The 14,235-nt window shown below is 42.0% G+C and overlaps 1 long non-coding RNA gene and 1 pseudogene across 1 annotated transcript; both read left to right on the plus strand.

The window, feature by feature from the left end:
- The first annotated feature begins 2,238 nt into the window (after positions 1 to 2,238).
- On the plus strand, positions 2,239 to 4,030 carry LOC147429165 (uncharacterized). The gene is made up of 3 exons (XR_015185814.1): positions 2,239 to 2,429; positions 2,825 to 3,425; positions 3,506 to 4,030. It is a non-coding gene; the product is annotated as an uncharacterized LOC147429165 (long non-coding RNA).
- Positions 4,031 to 13,015: 8,985 nt separating this feature from the next.
- On the plus strand, positions 13,016 to 13,591 carry LOC147429166 (uncharacterized; annotated as a pseudogene).
- The last annotated feature ends 644 nt before the right edge of the window (positions 13,592 to 14,235 follow it).

Genomic DNA, 14,235 nt, shown 5'->3' on the forward strand with positions numbered 1-14,235 from the left:
CTGATGTTTAGATACAATTGAGCTTGGCCAACATCAATGGGGCAAATAGCTCACACAATATGGATGAAATATGCCAGATGCAATCACAAATTTGCTCAGAGCCTTTGCTCATAGGAGAAAATTACACAACCAAAACAACAGGAAAAAAAGAGGAATTTATCAAAATAGATAGTGCCATTTCGTCCAGAACGGCCCAAAATCCCAGTCTACAATATCAAAGTGTACAAATCGGACCTCGGATGAACAGTTTATGGCAAAAACAGGCTCCAAAAACAGCAAAAACTCAGTTGTGGATGTTCCTCCTCTCCGCTCCATGCTTTGCTAGTCTTTTTCTTAGGTTTTTTAGTGTCCACACTTACTTTATCCCTTGGGCACCTTTGGCATTTTGATTGACCTCAAACAGACCCCAAACAAGCCAAAAAATGACCACGTGGTACATTTTTGCCACCCTTCTACATCCATCCGAACACCTGGCACCCAACTTTTTCCAATAATGCATCCTGCAATCACATAAAGTGGCCCCCAAATACAGTTCTCATGATGACCTTTCTGGATAATCATCACAAGAAAACATTCCCGTTGTGTCCTCGCTTACCACGTGCAAGTATTGACCCCATTCGATCTCTGACGCCACTAGATGCCATCTAACGCACCTGCTTACCTCATGGCGTCGGCCTGCTAATAGCTTCCTCAAGAAGTGTTACATGCTACCAACTCCTCATTATCATAGAAAAAACACACTGGTACTGGTGATAATGAGAATCGATGTACTAGGTACACGGTGTCCTACATGTACACATGTGGGCCCCACGTAACCACCTGCCTTTGGAAAATGGACAATCCTTTATTCGATGCACCATGCATGTGTATGTACATATGCGCAATCACTTCTTTCAAAAAACCATTAAGAACGTTCGGGAGAATGTTGGTACAGCTGAAGATGGTCGGCCTATGAAAGTGCAAGAAGCCCAGGCATTTGCAGGCAAATGACAGGGACATTGAGCAAGTATTTGGTGCAGCCAGGAGACATGTACAGAGGGATGAAGCACTCTCTCGTCAAAATTGCAAGTGTTTCCTCCTATCACAGGTGACATAATCAAATGTTGATATCACAAGGTTAGGAGCGGGACAAGGGGTGCTGGATACAGGTACTATGAAATTTGTGATATGGGATTTTGGGCGGGATGTCTGCACGACGCTCTACTATCGGGATGTGTATGCCAAATGCGGCATTGTACAAGTCATTCGTGGTTTTCGAGCCTTGTAAGGCAGAGGGTGCTATGATGTATATGCCGAGTTCGACATCAAAGTCAGCTAACTTGAAGGTTTTTATGTGCTCAAAGGGAGATGCATGGCCGGTTCAGGGTCGAGTATCCTAGCAAGTTTGAAGCGGCAAATCTCCTGGGCCGAGAATCATTGTAGGGCTTGGTTTTTGCTAGGGTTGGAATCATGACCATGCACAAGCTTGAGATTTGGGCAAGGGAATGCCGAGCTCAACATGAGAGAGGTCGATGGGACCTCTTCGCTTGGGAATGCTTGCCAAGTTGGAGAGTTTTTTTTAAAAGGTAAAAAGAGGTTGTTTTTCAAAATTTGGTTGGCATGCAGTCACAACCAAAGGCAATGGAAAGGCCTGCCATCTGCCAGGCATGCGAGGGGCAAGTCACCATCTGGTGGCGGGGCTGCATAAGGCAAGAAGCGAGGCCGTCAAGAAGAGGGAGAAAAGAGAGCGGGACTGCAGTAGGCTGGGGGATCAGAAGGTGGATGTCGCAAGCTGCATCCGGGGGCTGTTTATGGAGAAGGCGGGCGGTTGCAGAAGGGCCACCATGTCAGGATAGGACCGGAGGAGAGGGTGAGGGCCATGAGTAGGAGTAGAGGCTGCGCTATATGCAGTAAAAGGGACCGCCCAACAAGGGGGAGCAAGGGGCAGCCAACACTACAGGGAGGATGGCCATGGCGGGGTGGTGAGAAGGTGAGCATAGAGGGGATCCAAATGCAGTAGAATCCATAGGAGGTGCAGTAGATGGGGAGGTGAAGCCGCCAGGGGGGCGGACAAGGAATGCGCCACAAAAGGGCTGGCCCAAAAGAGGGGTGGTAAACAGTTGAGGAGGGCAAGTGCTCGAGGAAGAGGGCTCGACAGTGAGCAGTAGAGAGGTGGCGAGGGCTGCATGGTGAGTAGTTGAGGAGGCTTGGAGGAGATACGCCATCTGCGGGCTAGCCATGTATGGAAGAATAAAAAAATCAAGGGTCAGATAGCGCTGCAAGAGAGGGTCGTCTGAAGGGGCAGCCCTTTGGGCTGAGTACGCGCAGGAAAGGGATCCTTCCCGCTCTTGTGAAGGAGCCAAAGTGCCCTCTGAAGCTCGCTGGTATTCTCGACGCATGTGAGGGATCATGATGCTAAGGGAGAAGGCGGAAATCTATGACATGCGAAGGTGAGCTGGGAGCACTTTGAAGGTGTTTTTTGGAGGGATTAAGGAGAGAAATTGGTGTGCTTCGAAGCCTGTGTACTACCGACACCACGATTGTAACCTACCTTTGTGATGATGCAAAGCTTGTCCATGTTTTTTTATGGTTAGATGTTAGTCTTCTTATCCATCTTGTCTTTTGTCGTATGGCCGTGGTAGCGTCTTCTCCGGGATTGTATGTGTGTGACAGAGAGAGAGGGAGAGAGACTGTGCGGACGAATTGTATATGTGGACGAGACGTGTGTCGCCTCCCTATGTGAGTGCGTTTATAGATTGCGTAGTTGTATGCATCAATCGGTGTCTCAATATGATGGTGTTTTGATGGGTTTTTTGTGCTGAGGTGTTTATGTGTGAGTGTGCAGAGCCAGTGCTGTTCAAAGGCGAGTTGGTGCATTGGAGATTGGCACAAAGTATGCGTGCATGTGTAATTCTGTGTGGTTAGGGGTGCGGGTTAATCCCTGGGCTATAGAGAGGCAAGCTTGGAGTGTGCTGGGTTTGTTCCCTCTTTCCATCAGTGGTGCCCCCACTGAGGAGCTACTGATTGCTTCTCGGTGAATTCGAAGACGGTGTTGTGGTGATACCAGTTTCAAAGAGCAAGTGCTGCTAAGCAAGATGTGGTCAGGTTTTCCGACTTTTACAGGTGTTGAAGATGCAGAAGTGTCGCTACAAGACTATGGTCTATTTTTGCTAGAGAGTGGCTTGTCGAAAGAAGAGGGAGTGGCCCATGCGTTCCCAAAACATCGTACGATGGCTTGCAGGTTGAAGAAAAGTTCAATTGGAACACCCTCGAAGCGGCATTGCGAAGCAAATATGTGGCCAACGCGCAATTGAGCGAAGTGAAGCGAAGACTGGACGAGCTAAAGAAAAGCCAAGTGAAGGCTGGACGAGCTAAAGCAAAGCCTAACTGGTCACTTTCAAGCGTTTGTGTGGAATTTTGAAGCGCTATGCAGCAAACTCATAAAGGTAACTACTTGCAGAGAATCCCGACTTTTTGAAATTAAAAAAATTCATGGAGTGCTTACATGTGGATGTTCGTGATAAAGTTGAAGTTGATGGACTGGTGTCATATACGGAGGCACTGGTCTTTGCAAAAGGTCGCACAAAGAATCTCTTGAAGAAACGTCAAGAGAGACAAGGATGGTCCAATCCGATAGTGTCAAAGACAGTTGAAGCGAAGGAGATAAAAGCACAGTCAATGCTAGAGGTTCTGCATATGCAAGAAGAGCTGAAGATATTGATAGCTGTTTTTTGGCTATCCAAATTTCCATAGTGAGCTACCTCACCCTACCAAAATCACCCAACACTGTGGCTATTCCTACCATTTTATTGTACATAGGCGTGTGTGAGTTAGGAGGCTTTTCCCATATCTCCTTTAAAAACCCTCAATTGGCTAGTCACTGGGCTAGCTGAGCCTCTTTGTGTGTAAATATTTCATTGTATATAGGGCCTAAATAAAAGGATTTTTCATAATTATTTTAGTATTTATTTAAATATTCCTACCTAGGTGTGTGTTATTTATGCTATGTACATTGCCTCACCATTACCACAATTTTTTAACAAAAATCCAAAAAAACTACTTTTATTTGTGTGTATATATTTTCACTATTGTGATTTTTACCTTCGTACAATTATTCTCTTTTACTCTCATAAATTGGAACACTAAAATTATTCATCTTTTTATGGTACCCTCGTAATGAGAGAGATTTACTTTTAAAGTTGACCCCTTTATATTTTTTCACCTATATTATTTATATTTTGACATGACCATATTTTTTGGACCCCTCAAAATTTGATTTCCTTAGTTGTACTATTCACTTATATCATGATGTCAACAATATCTTCAATTGTAGACCCACAAAATAAGGTCAAGGACATGTGGCATGCATGAATGCACTATAGAGGGCTCATTCTTGGAGGCATTCAAAAGAGTCATCCAAAGAAGGACCCCACAAGGACTTTGTGCAGTGGGAAACGACAATCGGTTTTGCTGAATTTTTAAAGGTCACTTGCTCCCGAATTTAAAAAGGTGATACCAACAAAAGTTGTAGCTCGTGAGCTGAACTTTTTTCTCAAATGTTTTCATATTTTTTTGAGCTACGAGTTGTGAGCTATGATTTTATTGGTGGACCCGAGTTTGCCCATGCCATGCAGCCACACTTTCTCTTCCACTTTATCATTTTCCTCTTTTACACATATTTCTCCACTCATCATCCTCACCTCTCTCACCACTCCTCTCTGCACCCTACTCACCTTCTCCTCAACCTTGAAGAATAAGAGAAACCATGGTGAACTCATGTCTCCTACACACACTTCCATTCCAAAATTGACCACTTAGTCTCATTTTTACTCCTCCAAATTACCTATATCTATCTAAACAACCACAAAATTTAACCTCTTCTCTTAGAAGACAGCATCATGGTGATTGATTACTCATATTCAATTACCTTGGCTCCCAAGGAAGGTCAAGAGTGGAGAAAAAACGTTCCGTCAAAGCTAGTGGACCATCAACAAGCGTCAAAATTGGCCACTACTCAAGACACTTGGAGCATCAACCTTGTAAGAAATCCATCTTTTCTTACCTCTTAAGAGTTTTTCTTCCTTATTTGTATCCTGTATGGATACTCCCATTGTAAATATCCAATTTCATTTGTAAATTAATAAAAATACTAACTATACTAATCTACTAACACGAACCCACTATGAAAGTCCTATCACCCCCATTTCTCTCCTCTCTCTTTTCTTCATCTATCCCCACCAACTTCTTGATAATTCCAAGAAAAAGAAATTAGATAAGTGTTGAAAATCTAACCCAACCACGGTTAGAAGAGTAACCCTAGCCCTCAAAATTGCTATGAAAGGAGGGTGTAGCTAGCACAAAAGGAGGAGAAGCCATAAGCAATAGCACTATGCTATAGTTTGAGAAGCTAAGATCAACCCCTTGAGAAGGAGCTCTTGAGTGGAATCTCATTGGCTTATGCATATGTATCTGTTGTATTAGGGGTGATTAGCAAGGGAGATCTATGCCATTGTAAGCGACAGTGATCATTTAATTAGGAGTAGGAAGCCTATCATTTTTCCTACTAGTGTAAGCCCAACATTTGCTGAATCAAGGAGGGTGGATTTGGACTAAGCATGGATACTCTGTCTCTCTTCTAACGTGAAGTCATGCTCTACAATTCACCTTACAATTCGTGTGGCTCATCGAAAAGCTCCTATGGTAACAACTGAAGTAGTCGAGAAGTTAAATGAATCTTTAAGTAGCCTGTCAATTCACCTTGTACAAGCCGTAGGTCCAAAGGCACAAGCAAAGAAGTCAAAAGAGAGAGAGCCACGACCTAGAAGAGTCTTGCAATGTTGGATTTGCGGAGAGTCTGGACATGGGATGTATTATTGTCCTTGGCCCCGTGGGGAGCCAAGGAGACCTAACTTGAATTACCAAGTAATCAATGTAGGTGAAGGAATGGGTCAACAACCAAGGCTTCTACAAAGGCCTAATGGAACAAGACCACCTCCACAAGAGGTAGAAGGAGTTCCACCTTTGCCAGATCTAAATGTGTATGTGGGAGAGGTGACGAATTCAAATGAAGTTAACATGGAAGCAAATGGCATTAAGCGTGGCCAAGGAGAAGGTAAGGAGAAAGAAGGAGTTACCTTACTGACAATGGACGAGAAAAGAAGGTGAAGTAGACCAAGGAAGCTAAGAGGACTCGACGTCATATCAACCTCCAAGACTTCCCTCTTGGGCATGTATGGCTCCATACAACCGGTTGGAAGACATGAGAGGTAAGGGTCCTGATATCTCATGGCCTCAATTTCTTGCATTATGCCCACAAGTTAGGAGGGATTTAACAAAGGAATTTAGCACTAGGAGAAAGGTAAAAGAGAGTGTGCATGTTGTAAAAATCTCAAAGCTGAAATGAATGAGGATATTACACCTGTGCTAGATTGTTAGGGGTGAAAGCATGTTAACCTGTCGCGCTTTTTGTACTAGTTAGCAGTTTCAAGTTAGCACATCCTCAAAAAGCTGGGCGTCCGGTAAATTTTTTACAAATAATATCAAAATTTTTCGGAGTTTGTACATTTGGATTCCTTGTTTCAAGTGCTTTCTATTGATATATCATATGTCATAGATCTTGGAGATGTAGCTCAAGTTATTGTACTAGTTAGCATATGTCAAAATTGTGCTAGTTAGCATTGTCCGAGACATGAAAAAGCATGATAGGTTAACATGATTTCACCCTTAGATCAAAGGAAGATTGGTTAGGAAGGGTCTAGTGGATAGGGGTGCACAAATTTGCATCATGACAGAGGGACTCATACAGAGACTAGGCATGCACATCCATGAGACACTTGAAATCAAAGTAAAAATGGCAAACAATAGCAAGGCTAGGTGCATAGGCATTTGTAAAAATGTTTTTGTGGAGGCTTTGGCATTAAGATGGCAGTGGATTTCTATGTTATGTCTACCAAAGGAAATGGTTACCCATTAATCTTAGGAAGACCATGGCTAATAAAAATGCGAGCTTTGTAGGATTGAGAGATTGGAAAATTAATTTGCAGGAATGACAACCATAAGAAGGTTGTCTTTGACATGAAGGAGCAACGCCAAGAGGAGCTCCATGAAGAATCATCACAAAGTGAGACGGAGGAAGGTTGGACCGATAGTACTTCAGAAGAAGAAAGTAGTGGCAGCATTACTAAAGATGAGTCTTCCATCGAAGTCATGGGGGTAATGTTTAAGACAAACAACCAAGAGACCTCTTGCCCAGGTTTGGAAGAGGTAGGTTCTCAAGAGAACCAAAATGTGGAAGATGAAGGAATGCTAGAAGGTATGTTGTCTACAACACTTACAAAGAATGAAAGGGAGGAGTTCAAAGGTGTGTTAAGGAAATTTCATAGGCTTTTTGCTAAAGATTACACCGATGTGCGCGGAGTAGATGTTGTTAAACAAAAGATTGAGTTGAAGCCAGAGGTGACACCTAAGGCTCAAAAGCTACGAAGGCTAGGAGTCATCAAGGAGTAGGCTTTATTCAAGGAGGTAAGAAAGCTTCTAGCAGTAGGTTTCATTTATATAGTGGAGAATTCAGAGTGGGTCTCTCCTATTGTTGTCACTCCTAAGAAAAACGGCAAGTGGAGGGTGTGTGTGGATTACACCCCACTCAATGAGGCAACAAAAAGAGATCACTTTCCCCTCCCATTTCAGGATGAGATTCTAAATGAGGTAGCTGGTCATGAGAAGTACATTGTGTGTGATGGCTACTCGGGTTACTTTCAAATACGATTTGCATTGGAGGATCAATTGAACACAACCTTTATCACTCCTTGGGGTTGTTATGCTTTTAGAGTCATGCCATTTGGTCTGACAAATGCTCCTCCAACATTCCAACATTTCATGAACATGGTGTTTCAAGCATTCTTTGGAAAGTCAATTAGGGTGTTCATTGATGATTTCTACATTTATAGCTCAAAATCATTGCATATACAAAGAGTAGAAGAAGGTTTAAAGAATCTCTACGACATGGGAGGTCAATTCAACCCCGACAAGTGTCACATAAATGAGGATGAAGTGATCTTGCTTGGTCACAAGGTTTCCTATAAAGGCATTGAGGAGGATCCTTTAGAGACAAAGGCTCTTATTAAACTCCCATCAAGTAAGAATCTCAAAGAGGTCATCTCATTCATTCAAAAGGTAAAGTATACGTCACATTTCATTCACTTAGCTTCGGAATTGCTTCACCCTTTGCAAAAGTTGACACAACAAGTAAAATTTTCATGGTCTGATGAGCTTGAAGAGTACTTTTGTAACATTAAAGTCATCCTATCAGAGCTACCAACACTCATGCCTCCTTGTTGGGAGTACACATTCTTTGTTAGCTCTAGTGTTGGGAAAGAAACAATTGGTGCGGTTTTGCTACAACAAGATTTCCATAGTACCCGGATGCTACCCATCTACTTTGCTAGTAGGGTCATGAATGCTTTGGAGAGAGACTACACGGAGGCAAAACTCATGATGCTTTCTCTCATGTTTGCGGTGAGAAAGTTTAGATCCTACTTGCGACCAAAAGACCCTACCATTGCCACCACCAAACATTATTCCTAATGCTTTTACCTTGTTCTTTGAAGGAGCTTTTCGACAAGCTAGATGAAAAGCAGGGGGAGGGCTAGTGTTGCTCAACCCAAGTGGAGAGGTGGTCATGAAAGAGAAAGTCAATCTACAAGGTTCAACTAGCAACAATGAAACAGAATACAACACACTACTTCATGGTTTAAAGATATGCATTGGCCAAGGTATACAACGTCTCATGGTAAAAGGGGATGCACTTCTCATTGTGAAGCAAATTTTAGGCATTTGGGCATGCAAGAATGAAAGCCTAAGGACAAAAGTTCATGCCATTTGTAGATTGTTTAATCAGTTTGAAGAAGTGCAAGTATATCATATTCCTAGGAAACAAAATGAAGATGCTGATTTACTTGCACAACAAGCAGTTACATGTGTTGAGAAAGAAGTGCAGGTCATCATGGTGGCAGCAACTGTCAAGCAAACGAGGTACCAGGGATCGGAGTCATTGACCCCCATTATTGGCTACATTTTGGAGGGTGATTTTCCATGAGACTTGACGAAGGCTCAGAAGAGGAGACTTATGAAGAAGGCAAGCACATATCTCTTCCTAGAAGGATCCCTCTATCAAAGAGGGAAGGATCAAGTGTGCAGAAGAGTACCAACTATCATGGAAATTCCAGCCATTCTAAAAGGTTTACATGAAGAGGCATGTGGTGCTCATTTTGCCCAAGAATTAACTGTAAAGAGATTTTGCTTGCGGGATATGTTTGGCCAAGTCTGCATGTGGATGTCCAACATTGGTGTAAAAGTTGTCACAATTGTCAGGTAAATGGGAATAGAAAATTGGTTTAGGGTCCAAGGCAAATCGTGCTTGCAAATGGACCCTTTGAAAAGTGGGGCGTTGATGCTATGGGTCCTCTGCCTAGGAAAAAAAATGGTAAACTCTACATTCTAGTGGCTTTATACTATATGACTAGCCTTGGGTGGAAGCACAAAGTGTGGCAAAGGTAAATGAGAGGATAGTGAGCAAACTCGTCTACACTCACATTTGTTGTAGATTTGGCACACCTTTGGAGATTGTTTCTGATAATGGTCCATGGTTTAGAAAAGGCTTGCTCACAGAAGTCTGTGAAGAAATTCACATTCTACATCTTCACAGTATACCCTACTATCCCCAGTCAAATGGTTTGGTAGAAAAAGCTAATGGTGTCATTGCAAGCATCATTAGAAAGATGGTGAAAAACAAGACAAAGTTGTGGGATGACTTCTTGGATGGTGCCTTGTGGGCATATCGAACCACATATAGGGAAGCCACAGAGTTCACACCATTTCACTTGGTCTATGGTCAAGAGAGTTTACAACCAATTGAGCTCAACATTCCAACAATGCGACTTCATGGAAAAGCAGCACAAGATGATAAAGAAGCATAGATGGAGCGACTTCTTACCTTAGCTAAGCTTGAGTGGAAAAGAGAAGCAGCATACGAGTGCTACAAGAGGAAAGCTACACGGGAGAAGGAGAAGCTTAACAAGAAACTAAAGGACAAAGGCATCAATGAAGGAGATCTTGTGCTAAGGTATGACAATCGACTCAATAATTGTCTTGATATTAAGAAGGCTTTCAATTCAAGTTACTATCAGCTTACGGACTTTAATGGGAAAGAGCATTCTAGGAAGGTAAACAGGCATCGCTTGAAGCCCTATTTGAGTCGCCTTCTACCAAAGGATCTGTCAAAGGGCATCTATCTCATGTAAGTATTGTTCTATGAAGCATGAGTGTAACTTGAGCCAAAATGCCAAGGAACCAAACAATGAAGATCTTATCAAGGACTTTGAAGCACTCTCTTTGGAAAAGATGCTCTATGATGGTATGAATATACCATCATCCTAGGGGAGGGCTAATGATAGCTGTTTTTTGGTTATCCAAATTGCCATAGTGAGCTACCTCACCCTACCAAAATCACTCAAACATTGTGGCTATCCCTACCATTTCATTGTACATAGGCGTGTGTGAGTTGGGGCTTTTCCCATATCTCCTTAAAAAACCCTCAATTAGTTAGTCACTGGGCTAGTTGAGCCAAAAAATAATTTAAAAAAGATATATTATGGCCTCTTTGTGTGTAAATATTTCATTGTATATAGTGCCTAAATAAAAGGATTTTTCATAATTATTTTGGTATTTATTTAAATATTCCTACCTAGGTGTGTGTTATTTATGCTATGTACATTGCCTCACCATTACCACAATTTTTCTTAATATTTTCCATACTCTGTATTCCATATAGAAATACTTTCATGCAAGCTTCTCTTATTTTTGGTGTAACTCCACCCCAACAAAAATCCAAAAAAAACTAGTTTTATTTGTGTGTATATATTTTCATTATTGTGATTTTTCCCTTCCTACAATTATTCTCTTTTACTCTCATAAATTAGAACACCAAAATTATTCATGTTTTTACGGTTTCCTCATAATGAGAGAGATTTACTTTTAAAGTTGATCCCTTTATATTTTTTCACCTATATTATTTATATTTTAATATGTACATATTTTTTGGACCCCTCTATATTTGATTTTCTTAGTTGTACTATTCACTTATATCATGATCGCAACCCACAAAATAAGGTCAAGGATATGTGGCATGCACTATGGAGGGCTCACTGTTGGAGGCATTCAAAAGAATCATCTAAGAAGGACCCCACAAGGACTTTGTGCAGTGGGAAAAGACAATCGGTTTCGCTGAATTTTAGAAAGTCACTTGTTTCTGAATTGGAAAAGGTGATACAAACAAAAGTTGTAGCTTGTGAGCTTAACTTTTTTCTCAAATGTTTTAATATTTTTTTGAGCTACGATCTGTGAGCTATGATTTTATTGGTGGACCCCAGTTTCCCCATGCCATACAACCACACTCTCTCTTCCACTTTGTCATTTTCCTCTTTCACACACACTTCTCCACTCATCATCCCCACCTCTCTCACCACTCCTCTCTGCACCCTACTCACCTTCTCCTCAACCTTGAAGAATAAGAGAAACCATGGTGAACTCATGTCTCCTACACACACTTCCATTCCAAAATTGACCACCTAGTCTCATTTTTACTCCTCCAAATTACCTATATCAATCAAAAAAACCATAAAATTCAGCCTCTTCTCTTGAAAGAGAGCATCATGGTGATTGATTACTCATATTCAATTACCTTGGCTCCCAAGGAAGGTCAAGAGTGGAGAAAAAACGTATCATCAAAGCTAGTAGACCGTCAACAAGCGTCAAAATTGGCGCTACTCAAGACACTTGGAGCATCAACCTTGTAAAAAATCCATCTATTTTTCTTACCTCTTAAGAGTTTTTCTTCCTTCTTTGTATCCTGTATGGATACTCCCATTGTAAATATCCAATTCCATTTGTAAATTAATAAAAATACTAACTCTACTAATCTACTAACACTAACCCACTATGAAAGTCCTATCACCCCTATTTCTCTCCTCTCTCTTTTCTTCATCTATCCCCACCAACTTCTTGATAATTCCAAGAAAAAGAAATTAGATAAGTGCTGAAAATCTAACCCAACCAGGGTTAATTAGGGGAGTAACCCTAGCCCTCAAAATTTCTATAAAAGGAGGGTGTAGCTACCACAAAAGGGAGAGAAGCCATAAGCAAGAGCAGTATGCTATAGTTTGTGAAGCCAAGCTCAACCCCTTGAGAAGAGCTCTTGAGTGGAATCTCATTGGCTTATGCATATGTATGTGTTGTATTAGGGGTGATTAGCAAGGGAGCTCTATGCCATTGTAAGAGAGAGTGATCATTTAATTGGGAGTAAGAAGCCTATCATTTTTCCTACTAGTGTAAGCCCAACATTTGTTGAATCAAGGAGGGTGGATTTGGACTAAGCATGGATACTTTGTCTCTCTTCCAACGTGAAGTCATGGAAAACAATGATGTATAAGTGTCTTGCCGTTTTATTTAAGTTCTTGATAGCTTATCTCCGGTTGTTGTTATCAATTTAGCCATAAAACCCACGTGCTGTAATTGGGCGACAGGGTGGAGAGGAATCCCCTGGCCTTAAGACAGTGATTGGGGTGGCTTTTCTTGTGATATGTTGCGGTTACTCAAGCTATGTTGAACAAAGACTAATCTCACTTTGATTGATAATGACAGATTTGTAAGAAGGTATTAGTGCAACAAGAAGCCCCTCCCCCCCTTCTCTCTCTTTCTTACGTATTTATTCGTGTTTTCTTGATCACTGTCGATACATTTTGAAGTAGATAGAGCACTCTCTCTCTCTCTCTCTAAGCATCCTAGTTCGCATCCAAAACTAGGTGGTGCCCCAAATTTCTGTAGGGTTAGGTTGCGGGTTTATGTCTGTGTTTGTTGTTATTTCCAACCCCAACCCAATTAGGAAGCACGGGAGCTTAGAAGGCTGCTTAGAGGCCACTCTTCTTGTTGCCCGCCCCGGACCGCCTCAATATTATGGTTGCAGAGAGACGGGATTATTCCTATGCCTCGGATGCTAGACAAGAAAGCTCCAGTGGTTGAAGAGGTGCTGATGGTTCCAAGCCAAGGAAATATGTTGGCAGATTCAACTATAGATGGTCGAATTCCTTGGGAGGGTAATCATGGCCGACAAGTGAGATTTGTTGATAAGGTTGAAGCAGTAGTGATGGACAAGATTCCATATTTTGAGACAGGGAAAGAGCATGAGTGAAATGGCGGCACATGGGAGACGGACTCCACTTCCTCAAGGTATGATATTTACGATATTATGCATGTAGATGAGGTGGTCACAAAGCAGCAGGAGACATGTAAACAGATGCCTTGTGTGGACCAGGGGGTTGGGAAACCCTCTCTTTTGCTTTGGGATGATAGGGTGTCGAAGGTTGGTGCCATGTTGTTGAGAGATATACTTTTGAAGGATTCCTTACAAGCAGTTTTGCACCGTTTGCAAAGTTCTTTGGATGCAGATTATGTTATGGAGAGCCCTCTAGAAAAGGGAGGAATGATTTCAGGTGATGCAATTGCTTCAAATGTGGGTGTATACGCTCATTTTGGGTATCAAGCATGCGTACGGATATAGGTTACTGAGGAATCATGCTATGGGAGGCTACCAGAGTGGCTTGTTTACAGGTTTGTGGGTGCCAAGGATATACTGCTCACACATGTTTTACCGACAAGTGGCTATTCTCAATGCCATCAATTTGATCTTGGTGGAGTTGACGTCACGCATGGGACATCTCATGCCTTTCTGTTTGATCCGGGGGGGATTCTACAGCTGATAAAATCTCTCTCTATCTATCTACTACTTATGTACATACTAAGTATCAGTTTTCTAATATGCAATCATCTCTTATCTAAATAATGCTATGGTTGAGCATGAATACTCAACGAGGAGTTGGGCAATGATGGTACAACTAAAGATGGTCGGCCTATGAAAGTGCAAGAAGCCCAGGCATGGTAGTTTGCAGGCAAATAATAGGGACATTGAGCAAGTATTTGGTGCAGCCAGGAGACAGGTAACAGGGATGGAGCACTCTCTAGTCAAAACTACAAGTGTTTCCTGCTATCAGAGGTGACAGGATCAAATGTTGATATCACAAGGTTGGGAGTGGGACAAGGGGTGTTGGATATAGGTGCTATGCAGTTTGTGATATGGGATTTTGGGCGGGATGTCTGCACGACGCTCTATTGCCGGGATGTGTATGCCAAATGCGGCATTGTATA

This window comes from Adiantum capillus-veneris, chromosome 22 (genome assembly GCF_014529385.1).
Source record: "Adiantum capillus-veneris isolate H3 chromosome 22, ASM1452938v2, whole genome shotgun sequence".
Taxonomy (NCBI): domain Eukaryota; kingdom Viridiplantae; phylum Streptophyta; class Polypodiopsida; order Polypodiales; family Pteridaceae; genus Adiantum; species Adiantum capillus-veneris.